The sequence below is a fragment of the Aricia agestis genome, chromosome 11, assembly GCF_905147365.1.
Source record: "Aricia agestis chromosome 11, ilAriAges1.1, whole genome shotgun sequence".
Classification (NCBI taxonomy): domain Eukaryota; kingdom Metazoa; phylum Arthropoda; class Insecta; order Lepidoptera; family Lycaenidae; genus Aricia; species Aricia agestis.
Window position 1 is genome coordinate 15,120,274 of NC_056416.1, and position 25,912 is coordinate 15,146,185.

Below are 25,912 nucleotides of genomic sequence, written 5' to 3' on the forward strand. Positions count from 1 at the left end.
CTGGAGGAATACCACGGGGTCACCCAATCCCCTACCCTATTCCCTTCCCTCCCCTATTTCCTTCCCTTCTCTACCCTCCCCTATTACCCTATTCCCGGCAACGCACCTGCAGTTCTTCTAATGTTACGAGTGTCCATGGGCGACGGAAGTTGCTTTCCATATTCAGGTGACTCAATTGCTCGTTTGCCCCCTTATTTCATAAAACAAAAGTTACTTATATTTTGAGGTTCCGGGGGAGACTCCGGAACGAAGCGAATCACGTCGCCGGCAAAACGTGACAGTGTTAGTTTTTAAGAATCTATAATTATAAAATATGTATGTTAGTTTTAAGGTATTTATTATATACTTAATTGATATGTATGTTAGTTTTAATTAAAGTATTTGTTATATGGGCCACTGATGCCCGAAATAAATGATTTGAATTTGAATTTTTATAAAGGCCACGAAAAATGTTCGCACTGCATTCGGTGAGCATTAGAAAAGCAATATAAATCTTATACTTACTTTAGAATTTAGATTAATCTATACAGTTTTCACCTCTTGGTAACTATAACCAGAGTAGACAGAATGATAGAGTATACCGACTTAGAACTGATGTTGAAATTTTTAAATTTGACGTATTATGACGAAAATCGTCGCTAGGGTTGTTAAATTGTTACCTACGAATTTAAAACTATGACATAAGTATTCGCTGGACGTGTTTCTCTTTGGTCGTATTGTTGTTTGTGTTTTGGCACATGCGATTAAAATTGACAGATTCCAATTTTGAAATCTTTATTTTAAATATTTAAAAATAAATTATATCAGCCAGTGCGAGGCACATTCCGTTCATAATCCTAGTGAAACCCGACGAATTTGACAGATATTGAAACCTGTCCATTTCTTTGCAGTCGAACTACTGGTAGTTATGTCTATTGTGCTATAACTGCCGCACTCAGTGACATTTTATTGAAGAGTTTGACAGATAATATGTATAGGGCTCAAATTTCTAAGGGCCTGTTTCACCACCTCCTGATAAGTGACGAATAGGCTATCCACCAATTAACTTGACAGATCAAATATGGAGAATCTGTCAAAAAAGTTGTGAATAGCCTATTCGGCACTTTATCAGAAAGTGGTGAAACAGGCTTTAAATCAATTATATTTAAGCTACGAATAATAAAAACTAAGGAAAAGTAACTCCGTCAAAAAACATCTTCTACAATACTTGTCAAAAAAGTGTACTTAGGTACATATTTTCAATACATTTGCAATATTTAGGTGGCCTTGAGCGGTATCAGGTATCGTTATCATTTGATTCCAACGAATCAAACTTCGTTTGGTTCGAAAGGAACCAAATTTAAAACGGTAATAGTATGGAAGTTACGTTTCTTTACTTTTTATTATTCGTAATTAAGTAATTAATGTTCCACTCTAAGTACGGCAGTAAGAATTATAATTATAATCTATAACTTTTTATATGTTTGAGGAGGTTTGAGGTGATATATACTTCATAATATTAAGTTTTTTGAAAGAAGGTCAATGACCGCTACAGCCAGTAGTAGGGGAGGGGAGGGTGCTATTCGTGTAGTCACTCGAGCGTCATGGAGACCTTGTAAGTTTTTTACATTAGATAAAACTGATAAAAAATAATAAGAGCGTTTTTTTTATTTTAGCGGTGGGTTCAGAAACTGCAGCCATTTTAAAGTTATGAAAAAAAAATATTCAGAAAATTGCTTATGTAGGTAAATTTTTAGACAACAAGGACTAAATTATTTAGTTTAGTGCAACATAAAATATCTGCGAAGCTTAGTTAGGAAAATATTATGAAGCTTTATTTTTATATTTTAAAATGTCCCTACCTTACCTAACCTTTGAATCGTCAGTACTTTATATGGAAGATTCTTTGGGGTATAATAAAGATCTGTAAAATATAACTGACAGATCCGATGACATTTGAATATTCGAAAATAACTTTTTTTAATCCACCACGTGACAAATCTGATTTCTATACCATGTTAACTAGACACATCGGAAACCTATACAACCTTAATCTGACACGCTCAAGCTTGTCGCGAAATTCCCTCTTCCCCTCCCTAACTACAGGTTACGGGGTGTAACCATAGTATGGTACAGACACACTTTCTCATATATAATAGTAGTCATGATTCTCAAACGTGTAATAATATTTTAGTTCTCATGTAGGGCTTATATGGGTTGTCGTATCAATGTTAAAGAGGAGTCCACACCGCCCTTTTTTCCATACAAACGTTGTCCCCTGTTTCCCCCCTGGATAATGCTAGTAGAGTTATATTTTTTTTTTTATGAATATCTACGGCCACTAATACAATGTCCCTATGTTTTCTTTTTTTTTCATAATTTAATTATTAAATAAGATACGAACGTTCAAAAACCCAAAAAAATGGCCAGATTTTCCGCTGTGTTCAAACATCCAGAAAACAGATTTGACTAGGTTATACAAAAAAAAATAAAACACAAAGTGAACACAGCTCAAGCCTTTCTTTAATCATTAATGAAAAAAGTACTTAAATCGGTTAAGTTTTGGAGAAGGAATCAGGGGACAACGAATCGTTGATTTTCTGCAGTTGTCTCTTTCGCGTTCTGCGGTATAGGCTTAAGGTAAGGGAAGACAGCTATAGATATTACACGTACTTTTTTTTCATTTCTCTAGCCCCTGGTGTATCCTCTTAATACATAATACAGCCGCCCGCGTCGTTACCTGTTGGCATTGTGTTCGACATTATTTAAATGTTATATTTTTGTCTGGAACACGTGATCCCAATTGACTTATTCATGTTGGGTAGGGTTGTCAACATTTCCCATTATTTATTTTTAATTTTGAATTGATTAAAAGATAGTGGCAACATAAAATTAAATTTATTTTATCACATTATCTAAAATACAGTACGCCCAAATTAATAATGCGCATGAAAATCTTCGCTAATTGTCGTAATCACGGAAACACCCGAATCTATGAAACGTAAGAGCCCCAAACAATGATTTTGCATTTTGCACCTTGTTCGAAAGAAACAGAAGTAAATATCCTATTATGGTCGGTGCTCGCTAGGTACTTGATGGCTGTCGCTGGTCCGTCATTCGTCTCTATTTTTGGCGCATGCGCCATAAAACCTTTATTGCTCATGTCCAAATCATGTCATGCCATGGCAACGCCACCAACAAGTTGCTTATATTTGGTTACGGTCAAGTCATAAACAGTTGGCGTTGCCCTGGCATGACATGATTTGGACATGTGCATTAAAAGGTTTTGTGGCATCATCTTCCGACGCTCGGGAAAAACGATCGTTGGCGAACAATGACGAAAATTTCTATGAGCATTATCATTTTCGGAGGACTGTAACTAATTTGAAAATTAATGTAATCTAGAGAACATCGATGTGGGAAAAGACGGATAGTTACTTAATAATAACCCTCCTCATAAATCTTTCCATCTATAGAAGGAAGTCTGCTGAAGAAGCTGAATTGACTTAATTATAAATTACGTACTAAGCAAGTAATGGGTTTCTTATATAATAGGAATATTATAATATTCTAAATCAGCATGGACTGATAAATGACTATTGAATAACAAGTAAACTATGGAATTTACTTTACGTACAAAGAACCTTCTAAGTGTTAACTGTCAACCCTATTTCACTACATGTAAAACGTCCGTACGGTAAGAATCATGTTTATTTCGATACAATTTATTTGGTATCATACATACTCAATAGTCAATACATTTCATTATTTATTAAATAGCTCGGTCGAGGGGGTGACATACATAATCTTCTTATATATTATAAAATTCTCGTGTCACAATGTTAGGCCGCGTACTCCTCCGAAACGGCTTTACTGATTTTAACCAAATTTTATATGCATATTCAGTGGGTCTGAGAATCGGCTACTGGGTACTTATTATATTAATGATAAGTGCATTTGTTGAATAAATAATAGTAAATTATTACAACTCGAGACTGACGACAACCATTGTTTGTGCGACGGGATAGCGATGGACGTTGCCATGGTGACATACTTATTTAGCCACTTCAATAAAATAATACGGGCGAAATACTTCATCGGGCAAGGAAACGTTTGCCGGGACAGCTAGTTTGTACTATAGATATTGTGGTTCTAAAGAAAATCAATTCCAAACAAAATTTCACTGAGAGAGAATTACAAAAAAAATTATAAACTAAATAAACTATAAAATATATTATGTTATAGAGTTTAAGCTGATAATATTATTATCTACTATTGCTAAATAGCCTAGTAAACGAATGCCCAAAATGGGGGTCTGCTTGGAAAAATCGAAAGCAGAAATTTTAACTTTGTTACTTTGTTTAGAGTAGTTAGGAGATAAACATACTAAAAGTCCTGACCCTCCGAGGTGAGCTAAAGAAGGTCCCGTTTTTTGGTTTTTTGCTTACTCATCAAAAACGATGCTTCGTACGAAATTCTCTTCTACTACATAATAAAAACTAATTAAATTCTCTACAACTTCGTCTTCTACACTTTGTATCTATCTCCAATCATTGCCTCGCTATGAGATACATTAAGCCCCGGGAAAGGACCATGGGATACTTTTTACCCCTCAAAAATGTACGGTTTTCACGCGATAAACGAATTTTGGCGCAACGGATTTGCGGGCGTCATGTTTATAAATGTGTTTATTAATACAAGGGTATAAATGAACAATTTCCAGCTGGAACACAATTAACAAATACGAGATTTTAATATCGATTAATCCATTTCAAGAGAAACAAAGGAGGTTATTAATGTTTTTCATTGTTTGAGCTCAACGACCAGCCGCGCTCAAAAAGTGACCTGTCTCCCCGTACCCACCAGTAGGAGCCGGGGGTCACGATAACTGGCCCGATATACTGCATTGTCTTGAAAGAATACTCATAGTTTGTTTAGGAGCTACGATATAAATTGAGATCTGGCTTCATTATCTGTGATGAGTTCTATAGAAAGCTGTTACTGGAAGACACTGGTGTACGAGATTCAGAGAATCTGGAAGCCTGAGGTGATAAGAAGAATATTATATATTATTTATTATCTTCTATGTAAAACAATGCTTTTTTAAAATGTTTTCGGGCTCCCTAAAATTCGAGGACTTCTGAACAAATTTGGCTAATTTTAGTCTTGAAATGTTTATGAAAGTAGAGGTAAGGTTAATATCAAGAGAAAAGTGATACAAAGTTTACCGGGTCATCTAGTTATAAATAATAATATAGTAAATTGACAAATAATACTGCATGCTATAAATATAAGGAAAAGTAACTCCGTCAAAAGACATGCTCTACAATTATACTTGTCGAAAATGTGTACCTTAGGTACATTTTGTCATTCACTGACTGCTCCCAAATAGTGTGGGAGTTTCGTTTCTTTAGTTTTTATTATTCGTAGACTGCATGTTTTATTATATTTAAAAGCAAAAAACGGAACTTTAAAGTTCAAAACATTCAGTGGGTTTTCCCAAGTTTATTATTACGAGAAAAAGTTTTAATACTAACATTATTTAACACGGCGTTGAAAGCACTCATTGCATAAAGATTAAACAAAAATAAAGAGTAAAATATATTAAGAAGTGAGCTTTGTAAGCTGTAATTAGCAGGTCATTAAGAAAGCTCGCGAGAGCGTTTATTAAAAATAGATAAGGGCGGAAATAGCGTGCACTCTCCCCCTCTGAAAGCTTCAACGGCCACTCAAAAAAGCTGTAAAAAGCTGGCGATAATGACACTAGTTGCTCCCTGTTTATCCTCACAACATTATTGTTAACCGTCGACTATAAGGGATAGTACACGATTCCGACTAACGAGCGCCCTTTACGACTACGGTGACCGCTCTGTACCAAGATTTGGGACAGATAATTACTACTTATTGGTATTATTATCGTTAATATAACGAGTTTAGTTTGCAAGTTTGAAGCTTCTAATTTTATGCCAAATATATTTATTTTAATAATATGCTTTTTATGAGTCGCTTTAAAGATAATTTTCAGGACAGAACTTTTTAAGAGGACATTTTTACCTGACTCACTACATAAAGTGAATATGTTGTGGAATATTTTGCCTATTGAGATCATGTACGGTTCAGCGTGTCGATGAACTCGCACGTTTTGCCGTATCATCAATAATATTTGTATAAATTTAAGCAATCATATCAGAATAAAGGCAGATCATTAAGCATCAAGAGTGTATCATTTGACTCCACTATCAGCATCAGCATCAGCACTAACATCCAGCACCCATCATCTGTTGGGGACAACCCCTACAGAGCATGAGCATCAGAAATCATAGTTATTGTCACGACTTTTAAGAAGATACGCCTAAAAGCACAATGCATTTTTTATAACAAATTATAATCCAAACGAAAAGAAAAGCATTAATCCTACAAAGTAATTACAAAAGTATATTCGAACATTAGATTAAAAAGTTGGCAACATAATAAAACTTTAATCAATGTTTACAACGCGCGCTCGTTAACCCAATTTATAACTCGGGAACTTTCCCCATAAACACATCAACAATGGCCACCCTAATAAGGTATCAAATCTACTGGCGTACATTTTTCCGGTCCGCGTTTACGCGCCGTAAAAAGTTGGTCGGTTTTTGGGACATTAGTCCGTAATTACAGGGGCATTAGGCTCATAACGCGATTACTCGCGTAATTTTTTTGCAGCCGCGTAACGATGGCCGCTTCAACCTCCGTGAGCACTTCGATATTGTTTAATCTTCATCATCTGCCCGCGATCTCTTAAGTGACCAACTTTTGCCACGTGAGAGTAATTCTTTTAATTGCGCGGACTGCGTCTTGATGTGGAAACTTTTGACGAGAGTTTTTTGGGCCGCTTAGATATTTTTAAGCGGCACAGTACGCGTACATTCGTTTATAATACCATGCCCTACGAATTCTAAAAATCGGCCTAGTGCGAGACGGACTCGCGCACGAAGGTACCTTTATAGAGTATCGAATGTAGGGAAAAAATTGTTTTTTATATGTTTTTTGTTGTTTATTATATTTTATTTTTATTTTATTATTAAATATTAAAGCACACAATATATAAATAAGGATTTTGTGAAAATTTCAAGTGTCTACAATCTACATGTTGCCAGTATTGATTACGAGCCAAAAAGGCCAAAAAATCACGTTTGTTGAATGGGAGCCGCCTTAAATATTAACTTTATTTTGTTTTTAGTATTTGTTGTTATAGCGGCAACAGAAACACACAATCTGTGAAAATTTCAAAAGTCTAGCTATAAAGGTTCTTGAGATACAGCCTGGAAACAAACAGACAGACAGAAGGACAGACAGACGGACAGACAGACGGACAGACAGACAGACGGACAGACATCGAAGTCTCAGTAATAGGGTCCCGTTTTAGGGTTCCGTATTTACCCTTTGGGTACGGAACCCTAAAAATTATGGTGAATATGATATGCAGGTAGAAGTAAAATTACCTAAACATCTTTACAATTAGACAGAAAAAGAATCAATGGAATATAACAAAATATGGCCTTTAGCGGCGACATAACTAACGTAATTTGAAGCATATTCAGGAGATAGTTGTGAAATATTATGATTAAATTCCTGTGATGTGTGGGTAGAAGTAAAATTGTAGCCACTTGAGCTCCGGTAATGGACTGTGCCGCGGAAATGAATATTCCCTGGCAAATATGGCGTAGTGTTACAACTTACACACATGTGCCGGCTCTCACAGTTAATATTTACCATACAATAAGATAACTGCTACTATTTATTAGACGTGGGAGAGCCATGCTTTGGCACGAATGGGCCGGCTCGACCGGAGAAATACCACATCCTCACAGAAAACCGGCGTGAAACAGCGCTTGCGCTGTGTTTCGCCGAGTGAGTGAGTTTACCGGAGGCCCAATCCCCTACCCTATTCCCTTCCCTACCCCCCCTTATTCCGTTCCCTTTCCATCCCCACCTACCCCTATTACCCTATTCCCTCTTAAAAGGCCGGCAACGCACCTGCAGCTCTTCTGATGCTGCGAGTGTCCATGGGCGACGGAAGTTGCTTTCCATCAGGTGACCCGTTTGCTCGTTTGCCCCCTTATTTCATAAAAAAAAAAATTGTAGACATTGAAGATTCTATTGCATTTTAGCATCGAAAAGAAGTATGTTTTCTTTTTTTTTTAATGGCTTCTAACGGCGGTTCCCAATATTTGATCTATCTCTGGTTTTGCCCTATTAGAGATAGAAATAGCTCACATTAGACATTAGAGACATACTCGTATATTTTATGTCAATTGTGAGCTATTACTATCTCTAGTAGGGCAGAACCAGAGATAGATCAAATATTGGGAACGGCCGTTAGTGAATTACCCATGTTCGAGTATGACAAATGTTTTGGTGCGCGGCAGAAATTAGAACTATCACCGCTATCTTGCAAAATCTATGACACTCTCATGTTGCTATAAAGTCATACTCTTTTATCAATTCCATTATTTATTTTTTTATTAAATAAGGGGGCAAACGAGCAAACGGGTCACCTGATGGTAAGCAACTACCGTCGCCCATGGACACTCGCAACATCAGAAGAGCTGCAGGTGCGTTGCCGGCCTTTTAAGAGGGAATACGCTCTTTTCTTGAAGGTTTGCAGGTCGTATCGGTCTGGAAGTACTGCTGGTGACAGTTTATTCCAGAGTTTTACAGTGCGCGGCAGAAAGTTACGCGAAAAACGCACTGTGGAAGACTGCCACTCATCAAGGTGATGAGGATGGTATGTTTTTCGCGTGGGACGATAGCGAAAAGTTGCAGGTGGTATGATTCCGAACAATTCCTCAGAGCACTCCCCGTGATACAACTGATAGAGGATGCAGAGTGAAGCTACATCTCGGCGTAATTCCAGGGGGTCCAAGCTGTTTGAAACACTATGGCAGTCAACAATTCGGGCAACCCTTCGTTGGATACGATCCAGAGGGAGCAGTTGGTATTTTGGCGCCCCTGCCCAGAGATGAGAATAATATTTCATATGAGGCCGAACCTGCACCTAGTAGAGTTGTAGGCGTTGGTCCGGGCTGAAGTACTGTCTCGCTCTGTTAAGAACACCAAGCTTCTTCGAGGCTAATTTGGCCTTACCCTCAAGATGATATCGGAACTGGACTTCGCTCGATATGTTGACGCCAAGTATCTCAATGCTAGGGGAGATGGTTAAAGATGTGCCCTCGAAACGAGAATAAACGACCATTGGTGACTTTTTAGTGGTGAACGCGCAGACTTGTGTCTTGGTGGGGTTGAATTGGACTAAGTTACGTCTACCCCATTCAGAGACCTTCTCCAATGAATTCTCCACCTTAGACACAAGTTCGTTTCGACTCTCAGTGATATTTTGCCGAGAAATATTAGGGGAGCCGGTATATACAGCATCACCTGTACTATCATCCGCATAGCAATGAATGCCGTTGGTTTGTAACATGTCATTGATATGCAGTATGAATAGAGTAGGCGATAGCACACAGCCCTGAGACACCAGCATTAACAGACTGAGTTTCCGAGCATTCGCCGTCAACTACGACCTTTATGCTTCTGTCTGCTAAGAAACTAGTGACCCACTTACATAATTTCTCGGGCAGCCCGTATGATGGAAGCTTTGATAGCAGCGCTTTATGCCAAACCCAATCAAAGGCCTTCGCAATGTCCAAACTAACAGCCAATGCCTCTCCCTTCGACTCAATTGCCTGAGCCCAACGATGAGTCAGGTATGCCAAGAGATCACCAGCCGAGCGACCCTTACGGAACCCGTATTGTTTTACTCGGCGAAACATGGCGGAAGCGGTATTTGACTCCCTGTCAAAAACTTGTCATTTTCTATACAAAGCCGCAATTGACAACATCTGACACTTAATTGTCAATTGCGGTTTATATAGAAAATGACATGTTTTTGACAGGGAGTCAATGACCGCTACCGCCATATTTCGCCGAGTACAATATTATACTCCACTCGGGCTAACTTGTCGCTAGTGGTCGTTGACTCCCTGTCAAAAACTTGTCATTTTCCATATAAACCGCGATTGACAATGAAGTGTCAGATATTGTCAATCGTGGAAAAAAAATGGAAAATGACAAGTTTTTGACAGGGAGTCAATGACCGCTAGCGACAAGTTAGCCCCAGTGGAGATAGGCAACAATACCGCCTAGAACATTGTTACAAAAGTAAAAAAAACAACAGATAATATAAAAGAATGAAAACATTCAAAACTCTATCTTATCATATTTTTAGACTCAATAGCGGACTCGACCACCGTAAACCAATATAAAGGCCATTGTGATACTTTATCAACTTTCGGAGAATTAAATTCGGATTCTTAGTGAGTGGCTAACAATTAGTCGGCAAGTCGAATTCGATTAGTCAGTACAAGTGAAATCAGATCCGAAACTTCGATTAAATCGCTTTAAAGTTGGCACAATAGGTATTCGGCGTGATTATTGCGAGAATCGGTATGGCGGCTGTGGCGTCGCTTTCGACTGTGAATTAACGCTAAGCTTAGAAATGTATGAATCTACTGCATTGATAGTTTGTTAATCATCGCATTTCTGTATAATGTTATATATGTGCCATCTTCTTCATAGCATAAAGTGAATGGTCCTTTAGACGACAAACCAGTAAAAAATATATTTTTTAATTTTTTTTCAATTCGCACCACTAATTCATGAAAAAAAAAACATTTTAGTTGCGTGCTTTTGCTTTAAGCTTTTGATGAATATTTTTTCGTAAATATGAAGATAAATATTTTAAATCCATATTATATTTAATTATTTGGAAACATTCAATGACAACTTTCTTTACTTTATTCAGAAACTATACAAAGAAATATACATTTTAACTCCCTAGCCCATAACACTTGAGTCTCAAAGTACAAATCAGCTTTGCAACAGAGAATTCAATTTAACTTTTGGGCGATTCAGGGGAATCCCCGATCGGTCCGGCTTAATGACTTCCTTTATCATTTTCATTTTTACACAACTTTTCTGACGAGCTGATGTTCGCGCATCGTGTGTTATTTAATCACTTAATTCTTATTTATGCTAAAGAAGGGTAATCATGCAGAACTTCGGTCACGTATTTTCGGCCTAGTGTGTTTAGACACAAAAGTATTATCCCTTTGTTTTGTCACACCCTTAATTGTAACAATAATTCACGAAACAGCAGGAGAGAAATTCAACAACAAACGTCTTAATTTCGCGAACAACGAGTATATCTTGATTCAATTTGAAATGTCATGTCGATTCCATACATTTTTATCGGCTATTCTATAAAGAAGCGACAAAGGAAACGTGTTGGCTAAGTCCTCTGATATATCCTCGCATACAACAATAATCCACGAAAAGTAGTCGAGAAGTTCAACAACAAACATCTTAATTTCGCGAACAACAAGTGTACCTTGATTGTGATTGAATTTTAATTCCTCTCGAGGGACCGGCCCTAGCCGCCTGGCGCGGGCGGAGCGTTCGGCGCGAACGGGTTATAAATACTTTAATACTGTAATAGTGAATGAAAAAATTATTTACTTAAGCTGCTATTAGACGGTTTATTCGAGTGATTGTTCATTTGAATGAATTTAATTAATATATTCCATACAACTTATGAATAACTAGATGATATCCGCAATTCCGTTGCTACAAAAATCGGTTATCAGAACATTTCATTTTTTGGGTATAAAAAGTTATGTCCTTCCCCGGGATTAACTAAAGTATCTCCATAATATTATTAAACAGCAAAACCGGCTCAGCGGTTTAGGGTTGAAGAGGTAACAAACAGACATACAGATAGACACACTTTTGCATATATTTAATAATAATAATATTATCTTTATTTATAAAATTAGTATGGATGTGGATATGGATTTAATGATTAGCTTTAATTTAATGATGACTTTGATATAATCTCCATACTTTTTCTATCGAACACTTCATTAAATTAAAGTTAGGTTATAAAAATATGTCTCTGAGTGCTGCCCTCTATTATTATTATTAACTTGGTGTTAAAATACTAAATGAAATAGGAATCTTAAAAACCTTATAGTAAGAAAGTAAATAAAATATTTAGACAATTCAATAAAGGTAAGGGCCTGTGTTCACCGGTTCCTCGGTGAAACAAGCCCTTAATCTTTAAAAACTTTCGAGAGAGCAAAAGGCATTGAAAAAATATTTTTATTTTCATATAAAACGATCAAAATCCATCGAATTTGAAAACGTTTTGCGACTCTAAGGGCCTGATTCACCACTTTCTGATAAAGTGCCGAATAGACTATTCACAACTTTTTTGATAGATTCTCCATAGTTCAACTGTTAAGTTAAGTGATGGATAGCCTATTCGGCACTTATCAGGAAGTGGTGAAATAGGTCCTAAGGGCCTGTTTCACCATTTCCTGATAATCACTTAACTTGACAGATAGAGTATGGAGGATCTGTCAAAAAAGGATAGCCTATCCGGCACTTTATCAGAAAGTGGTGAAACAGGCCCTAAATATTTCAATTTCCATATGCAGCCCGCCCGAGCCCTGAGGTTACAGCGCCGATGTAATTTCGTGACGTTGCACTTTGTGATTCCGTGACGTCACGTTTCAAAACTTAACAAAAAAACTATTTTATTAATCTTTGTAACGTATAAAAATTTCTAGAACATAATATTTGAGTCGACTACGATATCGTTTCTTACAGAGTTAGATTGGAGTAAAAAAACGCTTTTGAACTGTACTTAATGCCTTAACCTACCTTCTGCTTCACAAAATTGTTTCATGAATTCTTTTAAAAATACTACAGTAAGTCTAAATGAAAATTTTCACATAAACTCTATAAAATATTATCTGTGAAACTCATCATTGAAGCAAATTTTTATCATCATTGTCTCTGAGTGCGGCAGTTAGTGAGTAACTCTAACCATATCTATATATTAATACGCGGGCGAAAAACTTTGGATCCCTTTGGACGAAAAATGCGGAAACGTAGGTGATTGAAATTTTGCACAGAGTTTATAATATTATGGTAAAGGAGTGCATCGAGTTATATATTATTATTTTGAAATTATGCTTTTAGAGTCTGGCTAGCGAAAGATGAGACTGGCTTTTTATTCCAAAAATGATTATGGTAACACTGGCACTGACGTCATTGTCACCTATAGCATCTCAAACTCAAACTCAAATTTTTTTATTCAGAATAATTTTTTTCAAATATTCTCTGAACGTCGGGGCTACACAGATGCCTACCACCGGTTCGGGAACTAACCCGGCGAGAAGAACCGGCGTAAGAAACTCGCACGGGGCTATCTTTTTCTAAAAAGATGGAAAATTACAAAAAATATATTATAAAATAACAGTGTCATTATGACTAAATAAAATACAACGATTCTGTTGTTTATGTGTCAAAGTTAAAAATACAATGAGTTTCTAAAATACTTAGTAACATAGAATATCATTGTAAAAATATTTCTATGGTTTACGGGATTTTCTAATTTAAACATGACGAAAACTTTGAAAAGAGATTTGCGAAAACTGCTTTTAGCTATGATTAGTAAATACGAACAAAAAAGAAGTGAAAAGGATGCAATTTTTAAACAAAAACAAGATTGTTTACATGAAATATCCCAGTGCATTGGTAAGTACAGGTAAAAGATTTTGATACTTTCAATTACAATTAATTAAAATCATTATTATTTATCATGTAATTGAATTTATAGTTTTGCAGGTAACATGGATGGTGCAAAGGATTCAGTTATGCAAGTTATAATAATATCAAGCATAAATAAATTAAGAGATATGTTCCAAGAAGAGTGTTTAAAGACAAAATCAGTTCCTTGATCAGATTTCTTCTTTGACCGGTAAGACCCTAACGTTACAAAAAAAATACCTGAAAGCAACTTGAATGCTAACTTTATTTATGAACTTATTTTCAGATGTCAGTGTTTGTACCCTAAAAAGGATTAAAAAAGAAGGCCAAATTAATAAAGGCGTGTGGTTACGGGAGTTTGGCTGGGAGGTGTTAATGCATCCGCCGTACAGTCCTGACCTTGCACCTTCAGATTTCCACCTGTTTCGGTCGCTGCAGGATTCCTTAGGCAGTGTCAGGTTGACATCACAAGAAGACTGCCAAAACAACTTGTCGCAGTTTTTTCATCAAAAGCCCCAAAATTTTTATAGCAATGGGATCGTGTCCCTACCAACAAGATAGCAAAAAGTTGTCAAACAAAATGACACCTATATACTTTGTAAATAAACTTTATAAAAAAAAACCTTTCGAATGTTTATATAAAATGCGAAATAAATTTCCGCAACCTTTGATTTCCTGTGTTGTTTTTTCATCTCCCCTTAATCCTTGGTTTTTAATCAACTTGCATGAGGGTCAATCAACTATTAGTTTCAGGCATGTACATTTTACAAGTATGTATTCAATAAACATATTTGAGTATAATCAATACCATCTATGATGCTTGCGAGAATTTGTGCTAATACACTTTTAATTGCATAATAATATACTTAATATAGGAAATTGTTTCACATTTAAATTAAATAATTATATTCAAACTTAGAAACAGTAGGGCAATTTAATGTAAGAAAATGAAGATAATTGTTTGGTTAAATTATATTTTGTAATATATTTCATGATGTACGGTAAGTATTAAAGAAGAAGTTTAATACTCCGACAAAAACATGCAAGAGTTTTCTTCAAAAACAAAACATCATGAAATGTATTGCAAAATAAAATTTAAGTAAACAACAACAATAAACTTATTTTTCTTGAAATAAGTTATCCAAATAATATATTATAATATTATTGTAATATATTATAATAAAATATTATAATATTATTGTCATAAATAATCAAGTATCAAAACTATAATTCCGACTATAGACAAGGTTGCCATACGTAGATTTTTTGAATTTGCCGCCTTTTTCCAGTCTCATCTTTCGCTAGCCAGACTCTATCATACATTTTTTGAACAAATATAACATTACACACACTACAACACACACACTAGGAGATTTTGATTGACAAGCTTATGCACACGAATTATTTTTTACTCTTTATTTATGGTTGAAGTCTGTTGTCAAATAATTGAAAAAAGTTTTTTATTTTTTTTAAATACTGTTAGACAGACCAGTCTGTCATCATTTGACTTTAATCTGAGACTGTCGCAGGAATTATGTCTAAAAATAATAAAGTCAATATTTTGACAATAGAATATCAATAGAAAAGCGTTGGAAACTAAAAATTATTTTTTTTATTTGAGGTCGAATTTCACAAAATGCGTATTTAACCCTACATTATGTGAGAAATGAAATACAACAATAACATCATTACCCGGCCTTTTGATGTTATTAATATTATATTATATTCCGACTGTACCGATGACAACTTACGCTTAATTAACAGTACTAATTGATAATTAAGGCGCAGATGTTAGGTATATAATTGGTTCATTTCGACTTTATCGCCGATCCGAAAGCGTTTGATCATCATTATCAGGTTAAAGTTATTGATTATGATTAGGTAGTTATATTCTTGGATTAACTGGATTAAGCAATAAAACTGAAATAATAGGGACTATGAAGATTGATACATACGTTTAGAATACTACCCCCTTTATTAACTAAGTTTTTTGCGAACCGTAATATTCAAATACCGATTTCTATGTCTGTCAGGTAACTTTAAAACTTTTCAGACAAAATCAAGCAAATCTTTGATGCATTTCAATGTGTGAATATTTTAATTATTGAGGGGGGTTAAGTATAATGATTCCCGCAATTTCGTTCACACAGAAATCTTTTCTTTTTCGAGCGGTATATTGACCATATTTTCCCGGGAAAAAACATATTATGTTCTTTCATGGAACTCACAGTCTGTCCATGCATTTCAAAAGGTAACTGATAGACTGACACTTTGCATGGATATTTTTAGAAGTAACAGGTTAATAAAATAGTAAGGAGATTTCTACATTTTATTATTAACAAAAGTGAGGACATGGAAGTGATGTGACGTATTTTGTAGGCGCGTGACCGGCGCGGCGTCGACGTCAGTCTTGTCACGCGTCACGGCCACAGTAACGAGGACGTGACTGACGTGACGCCAGGTAAAAATATCCCATGGTCCATATCATGAGGCGAGAGACGAATATTTATACATAAATCATAATATAAATGCCAGTTTTGGGAATATCATTGTAGTTAACAGCATGCCTCCGAATTTTGAGTACCTATCAGTGAAAAGTTCGAAAATATGATATCACTTGTAATTATTTACAGTTGGATAAGTTTAACAAAAATACGACCGCACTTGCCCCCAACACTTCTTAAACAATCCATTGAAGCTCGCGAGCAATTTACATAGACACGTCAGATACACTGAAGGATCATCTAACAATCTCAAATGTACATTAATAATTCAAAGTCGCAACAAACTATAATTTACTGTAATTCTTATGCACTGGGACTTCCTCACAAAGTATTTTAACCTTAAGCCTCTCTACATTGTATTTTTCAATCATAATAAAAAATAAAAAAGCATTAAAAAAAAAAAAGACTAGGCCTTAACATCCGTTGTGGATGATTTATACAGTGTGTTACAAAAATAGATGATAATACTTTAGGCTGTGTACGTCTTCCTTGTAGAGAGTTCACTGTGAAAGTAGCAGCTCTGAAAGACGGAGTTTCCCCATACAAAAGTGTAAAAAAAATTTGGTCTTTCAGCGCTGCTACTTTCACAGTGAACTCTCTACAAGGAACATGTACACACCCTAAAGTATTATCACTTATTTTTGTTACATCCTGTATAGTATTTTTCAGAGCGAAGTAACCACTCCTCAAATACTGTAGTGCCTGGGACAAGAATTTTAAATGTCCGTATGGTTGCCCAAGCGCATACGGCATTCTCGCATCATAGTCGACCTAGATCAGAGGAAAGAACTAGTCAATACGTCTGGGACCAATTACTATGTGCGGGTTTCCTCACGATATTTTCCTTCACCGTACGAGCGTCCGTATTATGTACTTGAGATCAGGAAATGTCTTATAGGTACACGCCTCCACCCGGGTTCGAACCTGCACCCTCTAGGAGTGCGAACCGAAGGTCTACCCATTAGGCCACGGACGCTCTTTGCATTTTCCAAACACCCTGTATAACCACTAAGCCACCGGTCCAGTGATCGGATAAACTCGCACCGAACTCGACTAACTTCAAATCGGTCGTATAATGACGTAACTTTTTTCACCGACAGCTAGATGCTTGCGAAACTTTTAACTATTTCTATTTAAGGAGCAAGCTGGCGGATGACAAACCTGTTAGGAAAATAAATGAGAGTATTTTTAAGTTTCCCCTTTGTTTATGAAAGTTTTTCACTTTCATTGGACAGTAATTTATTTTATAATATTACAGTGGGTACTAACATCGATTTTGGTTACTATGAACTATAAAGTTATCATTAGATCATAATAATACTTTTGCTGATCACAATTTATAGCGACAGAAAAGGATAAAATGCCATCGCAGGGAATTGTGACACAAAATTAAAAGGACGAAAACAACAGCCATTATGTAATAAAAGTCGTTAGGACAATCAAACGCGAACCGTAATTCTCATTTAAAAGTTAGGTGAAAACGTTTGGGGGAAAACGTGAAAGAATCGAATTAAATATGCCTACGGTGAGCGTTAGGCACCTTATTACCGATGGGACGGAGGCGACGAACTTAACTGAGTAAAACTGAAATTTCGTCGGAAAAATTATGCAAATCGCCGCGTTCGAGATGCTTCGGGAACTGTATAATGTCGAGATGCTTCGGCAACTGAATAATCGGCTCGAAGATGGAAAGAGCCGATAGAATCTTTATACGTGGTATTTTATAGGCTATTGGAATTTATTTTCGCGTCAATACTTTTTATGTTTCGCTTGTACAAAACTTTTTATGGGTGACCTATATTTTGATATTGTTGGAGTATAATCTGTGTTGCGGATGCAAATATTAGAATAGCGCATTGAATTTATTAGCTTTCAATAACATATTCATTGTGAATGATTTTATTTTTAGATCGCTGTTAAAAATATTGTGTAATACGAAATCAGTGCTATTTTTTTATTAAGAGCCCATATGACCCTAACTTGACTACATACTTTAACCTAGATCTCAAAATCTGTAAGGGCTAGAAAACTGATTTTTTGACACAAGTAACTTCAGTTCATAAAGATTAAATGCTCAAGACGAAAACACGATTACTCAAAAAATGCTCGATAGTTTCTTTTTTTACAAAAAACCTTGTTTTAGACACATTTTTGCTTGGATCTTCGAAGTTTGCTGTCTTTTCTTTAATATTTTTTAATATCTAAAAAGGTATTGATAAAACCTAAATTTGCTCAAAACACTTTTTTCATAATCATTATAGTTCGTCTTTTATTCAAGTAAAACTAACTCGGCGATGATTCCGCGCCGTCCTTTTTCACCTGGCATATGAAAGACGGGCGTGAGTGTGAAGAGAGAAGGACGATGTTTGATTTTTAGAGTCAGGTGAGCTCTTAAAGCATACATTACTTTCATGCGCAACACAAACTTTGGACTTTTTCAGTAATTTCAGTAATACGAAGTATTAACTGTATGAAAATTTATAAATAATAAAGGTTTCATATAATACAATGACACCAAAAAAACGGCATTGTCAAAACAACATTATTCATACGAACTTCATATTTTTTATACATTTTTATTTTTCCCATAATTGACAACCCTAAAGTATAACGAGTGGAAGCACCCTTAGACAAACGAATCGGAATCAATAATCACCGAAATTCCGAATATCTTCGAATCCGTATAATGAGACGCATCAATTCCGATCACGCGGCGGACACATCCGCGCGACAATTAACGCGATAAATACTGAACTTGTCATGAAACGTGCGAGTGAATAATAAGTACTAGTATAAATTATATGTAGCGTATTGCGTAATTAAAAATAACAATGCAATATTAATGCCCGGAATCAGAGGTTTTTAACAGGAGTTTTTGATTTTTGATTGGTTAACATAGTTATTATGAAAGTCGGCTAGTGAATTGTCATAATATTATTGTTTTACAGCCTTTTTATGGTGCAACGCAACGGGACGGACATTTTTAAAAAGGGTCCAACAACGCGTTCGACAAATATCAATTATCAACTCACTTGTGCGTAGTATACAAGGTGTAACAAAAATAAGTGATAATACTTTAGGATGTGTATGTGTTCCTTATAGAGAGTACACTGTGAAAGTAGCAGCGCTGAAAGACCAAAATTTTTTTTCACTTTTGTATGGGAAAACTCGTGACGTTCGGGCGCTTGCCCATACAAAAGTGAAAAAAAAATTTAGTCTTTCAGCACTGCAACTTTCACAATGAACTCTCTACAAGGAACACGTACACACCCTAAAGTATTATCACTTATTTTTGTTACACCCTGTATATAATGAACGTTGTACAGTCACCGACATAACTTTCTAGCAATCCTTACTAAAACATTCCAAGTCCAACAAAGAGTACTAATTACCTACTAATCGCAATATATTGAATATCTCCGTTATAAATATGATTGGGGATGATTGTTACAGGCGAAGGGCATGACCTGGCAAACTTCCAGGCTAAGATCCGCGGATCGGGTGACCCGGGGAAGGGAAGTGGGGGGGAGGGACTGATAGAAAACTTCCCCTAGCTGATACTTGCAGATATAAATTGATATTGTATATTTTTACAGTCCATTAAAGTATTTGTGACAACCTGGTGACGAAGAGATTGACGGACAGGCAGCGAAGTATAATTAGTAATGGGGTTTTTGGGTAACGCCTAGTGTGATTTCACCTAAATTGACCCATATTTAAAAATAAAAAATAAAAAGTTGCTAAAATAAAGGTCAATTCAGACGCAACGCGACGCGTAGCTGTCGTGAGATGTATTTCTGTATGGATTTGACAGACTTCAATTCCGTGAGTCGTCGTGCAAGATACATTGAAATCTGTCAATTCCATATAAAATTAAGAAATACAGCTCACGACAGCTATGCGTCACGTTACGACCCTAAGGGTCAATTCAGACCGCAACGCGACGAGGCAAGGCGAGGCGTGGGGCGGCATAAATTTGTATGGATTTGACAGATTGCGTGAGACGTCTTGCGAATCTGTCAAATCCATATAAATTTAGAAATGCATCTACGCGTCACGTTGCGGCCTGAATCAACCCTTAGATGTACTATAAGCAATGTAATGGCAATTTCGCGCCATTAAGAAGTCAAAAGTCGTAAAAACTATTTACGTTTCATATTACAGTGATAGTTATGATGACATTACAAAGGGGATGTCACATTTTATTACGCCCTGAAGGGTCTCCTGTACCCTTTTTAGGGATCCATACTACTTGTTAAAACAGAAGCGTCAAGAGATCGTGTTATTGCCCGTCTCTCTGTCAAGACTCGTTTTTCAGCGCGTGAAGGTATCAAGTCAAAATTGTTATAAAATCTTTGTTATACCTTTGCAGCTAATGTAAGCTTTTAAAGAAAAAGTTTACGCAAAGGTTATAAAAGTTTTATCACAAGAAAATATCTAACTCTCTTAATAATAAGAAATTACAAACTGAATAAGCTTTACAAAGTTCTGTCTTGTCTTTCGAGTGACTTTTCTAATGTAAGACAACACATATTCTACAGCGTATCCAATGTATAAATATTCCTGAGGCCGTAGCCAAAGTCGCTTTCGTTAAAAATCATGACGAAATTCGTTATCAAAATGTATGGGATTTGACATTAGTCTTCGCAAGCGAAATGTCATTTAGCGATGACTTATGTCAAACCGCATACATTTTAATAACGAATTTCGTCATCGTTTTTAATGAAAGGTTCTTTGTCTAAGGAGGTTAGTAAATTTTATACGGAACCCCCGTTACATGCACGCTTCGGTCGGGTTTTTTAAATTTCGACAATCACTCTACGAAATTCGTCGGAGGAAAATTGCGAAACTAACGTGGAACCTTTCTTCGGGGGGAAACGTCGCGGCTTATTTAAATGTTTCCTTTGATGTTTGACGTTGATGTACAGAAAATGCTTGGGAAATGTTACATTGACATGTTACATTTTCGGCGGTTCCGCTCAACCGGGTCCCCTTTAGCGTTGGAATTCGCAAAACAGATAAGTATTTAGTTTTTTAATGTCAATCTGTGGCTGTTATTACTATTTGAATATTTTCAAATTTGGAATATGAGTTATACGTCGGCATTCCACTCAATTACGCCCACCCGAAAACAAACGTGTGTTTTATTAAGAAATATATTTTTGGAGATTATTTTCAGGTCCTGAGGTATTTAAAAGTTAACAGAATATGAAAAAGAATAAAAAATACTACATTCGATACTGTTGTGAAAATAATATTTCGATGTAAAATGTTGAAGAGTTTTCAACAGCACTCCACAAGCTGTCCGCCCATTAGCTCGTGTACTCATTGGTACTGATTGACGAGTGTTTGACAGAACTGGTCGCCATTTAATAGCCCAAATACAAAAACGTAGGGGTGACAGTTGTTGGAAAAAACGAATATTTTCTATAATGTAGATTTTAGAGTTTTCAACCCAACCTTCCAATACTACCAACCTTTTATTGAATGGTTAAAAACTCTTTGTAAAAGGCTTAAGGCGAGCACTTACCCCAATTCCAAGTCGTGTACGCATCGCAATAAGATTCATTTTAGCTTATCATAAAATTGTAGTTTCGAGGGGCGGATCTTCTCTATGTTACTTTTCATGTGTTTTTTAAATATCTTTGGAAATAAATATTAAAAAAAAATGTTCGGTTCAGGCCTTTTTTATAAAGATTCACTAACAATTTATTTAAATAAAATGTATGTTATCCTAGTTAATAGTTAATACTTATATTTCGATGATAAAGATTTTTGTCGGAGGTGAGTTTGTAAATTAATTACAGCCAAAGTATTACGTTTTATTAAAATATATATTTTTTTATGAAATAAGGGGGCAAACGAGCAAACGGGTCACCTGATGGAAAGCAACTTCCGTCACCCATGGACACTCGCAGCATCAGAAGAGCTGCAGGTGCGTTGTCGTCCTTTTAAGGGGGAATAGGGTAATAGAGGAGGGTAGGGATGGGATGGGAATAGGGGAGGGTAGGGAAGGGAATAGGGTAGGGGATTCGGCCTCCGGTAAACTCACTCACTCTTCTCTTCTGTGAGAACGTGGTATTTCTCCGGTCGAGCCGGCCCATTCGTGCCGAAGCATGGCTCTCCCACGTATATTTATGATTTAAACCCTTTTAAATATTGTGCTTTATATCTAATATTTTTTACATTTCGTTATTATATTGGAACTAGGTAAACCGGGAGTCAATAAATAACAAAATGGGGTTTGTCCTCGCCTTAAAAGAAATGAAGGTTATTTTTTAGATTTTCACGTAACTTGCAATTTGTAACTAACAAACTTACACCCAGACAGTCTCAATCAAAACGAAAATCGACAATCTCCGGCATCCTAGGGGTTAAACTGTACCTATATGCACAATATACACTATTTTTATTCCTAAATATATTAATAAAAAGATCAGAACTCTGTCTCTAGTGTCAAAAATTACTGCAATACGCTACATAATTAATTTCTTATATTTGGGTCACAATAAGTTTTTTTAATTTGCTATTTAAAAAATGTTACTGACACACTTTTCCCTATGTTTTGTGATTTTAAGACTTTGCATAGTTTTAATTTAATAGAATGCATATAGTAGGGACTCTGTTGATAATAATAGTTTTCAATAAATCAATTCCCAACTTAATAAATTAATGCGATAGTTACTACAGCCATATTGACTGCCATAATCTCAACTAACTCCTGAATATTGGTACTGATTGTGTGAGTAATTGCTTTCTGATTGCTATTATATCGCTTTAAACTTTACTATAACAATGTCTTGGTTATGATTTAAGTTCGCGATTTGCTTTTGTTTAATACACTTTTATTAAAAAATATATAAATAGGATCAAACATGTTTTATTTATATACCTATATCCCACGGAAGGTAAAATCCTGTGATAGTGCATTTTCTGTATGTGTCACGTGGTCTACTTTTTGTGTACTTTAACAAAATCAGCTCCGTCGTTTATGTGTGTGATCTTCTTTCATGTCGTCAAACCAAATTCTTAGCTTTGTTTATTTGATGGTGTATTAAATCAAGTTTAAATGCTTTTACGATTAAAACTTTTCGATTACGATTCTGGCTCACATCGATTAAGATCAAATGGAAGGAGCGTAGTCAAGCGAGGGCCACCCGGGGGGCGAGGGCGTCTGCGAGCCGTTATTAATTGTGCCCCTTCAACATCCGCAGGGCTTGACAAATAGGGCGTTTCCTTGACTCACAAGAATATACATAAATTTGTTCTCCAAGGAAACGTACGTCCAAAGGAGCTTTGTAAGTTAGTAAATAGTACGCTAGCAAGCTATCGACTTTATACACAACTATAAACTTATGTTACGTAAGTCGCTTTCAAAGTACTTTATAAGTATATGAATAAAATTCTAATAGAGAACAAGTCTTTACCGGACGTTTCAGTCAGATGTAATCGGTTAGGGAATTTTAAACAGCTGCAAAAAAGGAGCTCGAATCGAAGGGACGTAGAGTTATGAAGTCACTTCAAATACTTGGGGAAAACTACCCTATGTAGCAGTCATCCTATTATTAGCATTTGACACCTCATAATTTATTAATTTGAAAAAGATAATGAATGTAAATATTAAGGGCAGAAATAAATAGCCGCGTTGCGGCACCACAACGCCAAAAATAGCGGAATTCTTGAGATTTTATGATAATAAAACTCATAAGTTTTAAATATTTGTCGCCAATTTTAGCCCTAATAATTTTCTGCAGTATGAACTATGAGGTGCTTATAATTTATTGATCTATATTATATATTTTGAATATTACATGAAATTATGTTTTTTTTTTACAACTACCCCTACCTATGTGTAACACTTGTATAAGTACGGGAATCAGATAAAATAAGTGTACTTACCTCCGGAAGCGGCGAGCAGGCCATGCGCGCGGAGCAACGCCAGCAGCAACAGCAGCAGCGGGCGGCGCCGCATGCCGCGCACCGCGCCCCCGCGCCGCCGCCGCGCGCCGCCGGGCTCGCCCACACCTGCAACAGTGGCGTACTTAGCACTCGTGTCTGGACCATAAATAAATAAATAAAATAAAAATAAATAAAAATTGTTTTATTTCTGAATAAATTTGAATTAAATATTTTCAGAACGTTGAACTACATGTTGCCTACCACCGGTTCGGGAACTAACCCGGCGAGAAGAACCGGCGTAAGAAACTCGCACGGGGCCACTTTTTAGTAAAAAAAGTGGAAAATTTGTCTTTTAAAAAAATAGAATTTACAATGTAAATAACTTAATCTATACAATATGAATACACAATTGTAAGTCACATATAATAAATGTAGAAGCAGCCTTGCAAGCAGCCATCCTACTCCCAAGATGTGCTATCGTTTAGGAAATCGTTGACCGTATATATGGCTTTGGCACACAAACGTTCTTTAATTACTTTATTAACAATTACATAAGGTTAATATACCTAGTGGAATAAAGATACAAAGGCCTGATCAAGCGAGATGATACTATCAGTAACACTGCGTGGTAAAAAGAGACGTATGATAGAATATGACAGCAGAACCAATTTTTTTCATCTGTTTGTTGTCCAGTCGGCACTTATCGGCGCGGTGACAATTTAATCTCTTAAAAAGATGGTTGTGTAAGTGTATGTAAACAAATTTTCACACACAGAAACCAATTTCGGTTTCGTTTGACAGCTCGAGATTGTTTCTCTATTCCGCTAGGTATACTTTATGGTCTAGACATAGTACTTGAAGTTAAAATTAATAATGTCGGTGGAAAAAATTTAGGAATAATTGATTGTGATCTTAGAATTATCACAATAATTTAGATACAACGAACATTTAAAGTTTCAACTTAATAGACTCAACTTGAGACACATGTTTTATCAGCCTAAAATAGTTTAATACACGAGAAATTTCAAGTTTATCTTCTACCCACGAATAAGCGGCCTTTTTAAAATATTTTTACAATAATAACATATTTACTATGTATGTATTTAAGAGCATACACGATACAGATGCTTAGAATACAGTAACAATAAAGATCAAATACATCTTTTGTTTTATTCAGCAAAACTCGATTCTATTTGAGACTGCAACATTTGATGATCATTATTTAATATTTTCATGGACTCAGCCAACTCGTGCTCTATTTACAAAGGCAATGCATGTATGCAACATATAAGAACCATTATACAAACGAGCTACATCGTATTACCATTAAGAAGAATAATAAAAATGTTTACGCTCCAATAAAAATTTTCATTCGATAAGCATTTCAGATCTATGGAACAGATTGTTTTAAAGCATCCCAGCATTCGATATTCGACTCTAAGCAAAACCGTTAAAAGCGATTTCTGCTCGAACGGCTCCAAATAAAATTGGTTACTCTATTCAAAGTAGTGAATATTTTTAATAAAGCCTGATATTTTAATAGTACGTGGGGTGGTATTAATATTAATAACATTATCGTGAAATTCATTATAACCACGTGTGTTTTGTTGGTTTTAGTATGAAGAAATTTTAATCAACATTTTATTAAACATCAGTAAATAAAATTTTGCTGACATGAAGGTTTCTCTAACAAGTCAAAGAAATCTTAAGAGACAAGATTTTCAGGCAAAGCATGGTAAGACCAAGTATAGAGTATATCTTAAAAAGTCGCATAGAGCATCTTTTTACTTTTGTTTGTTCATGTCCGATGATTTCTGGGTGTTTAATGTTTATTTTTTGTTTGATAGTTCGGTTATTCCACTTGATGATTATCT

General features: G+C 35.8%; 1 protein-coding gene across 1 annotated transcript in view; it reads right to left on the reverse strand.

The window, feature by feature from the left end:
- LOC121731844 (disintegrin and metalloproteinase domain-containing protein 11) overlaps positions 1-24,107 on the reverse strand; it is a 303,738-nt gene extending 279,631 nt beyond the window's left edge. The window contains exon 1 of the mRNA XM_042121518.1: positions 24,039-24,107. The gene's annotated coding sequence lies outside the window, so the exon portion shown is untranslated. The remainder of the gene's footprint in view (positions 1-24,038) is intronic.
- Positions 24,108-25,912: the final 1,805 nt, after the last annotated feature.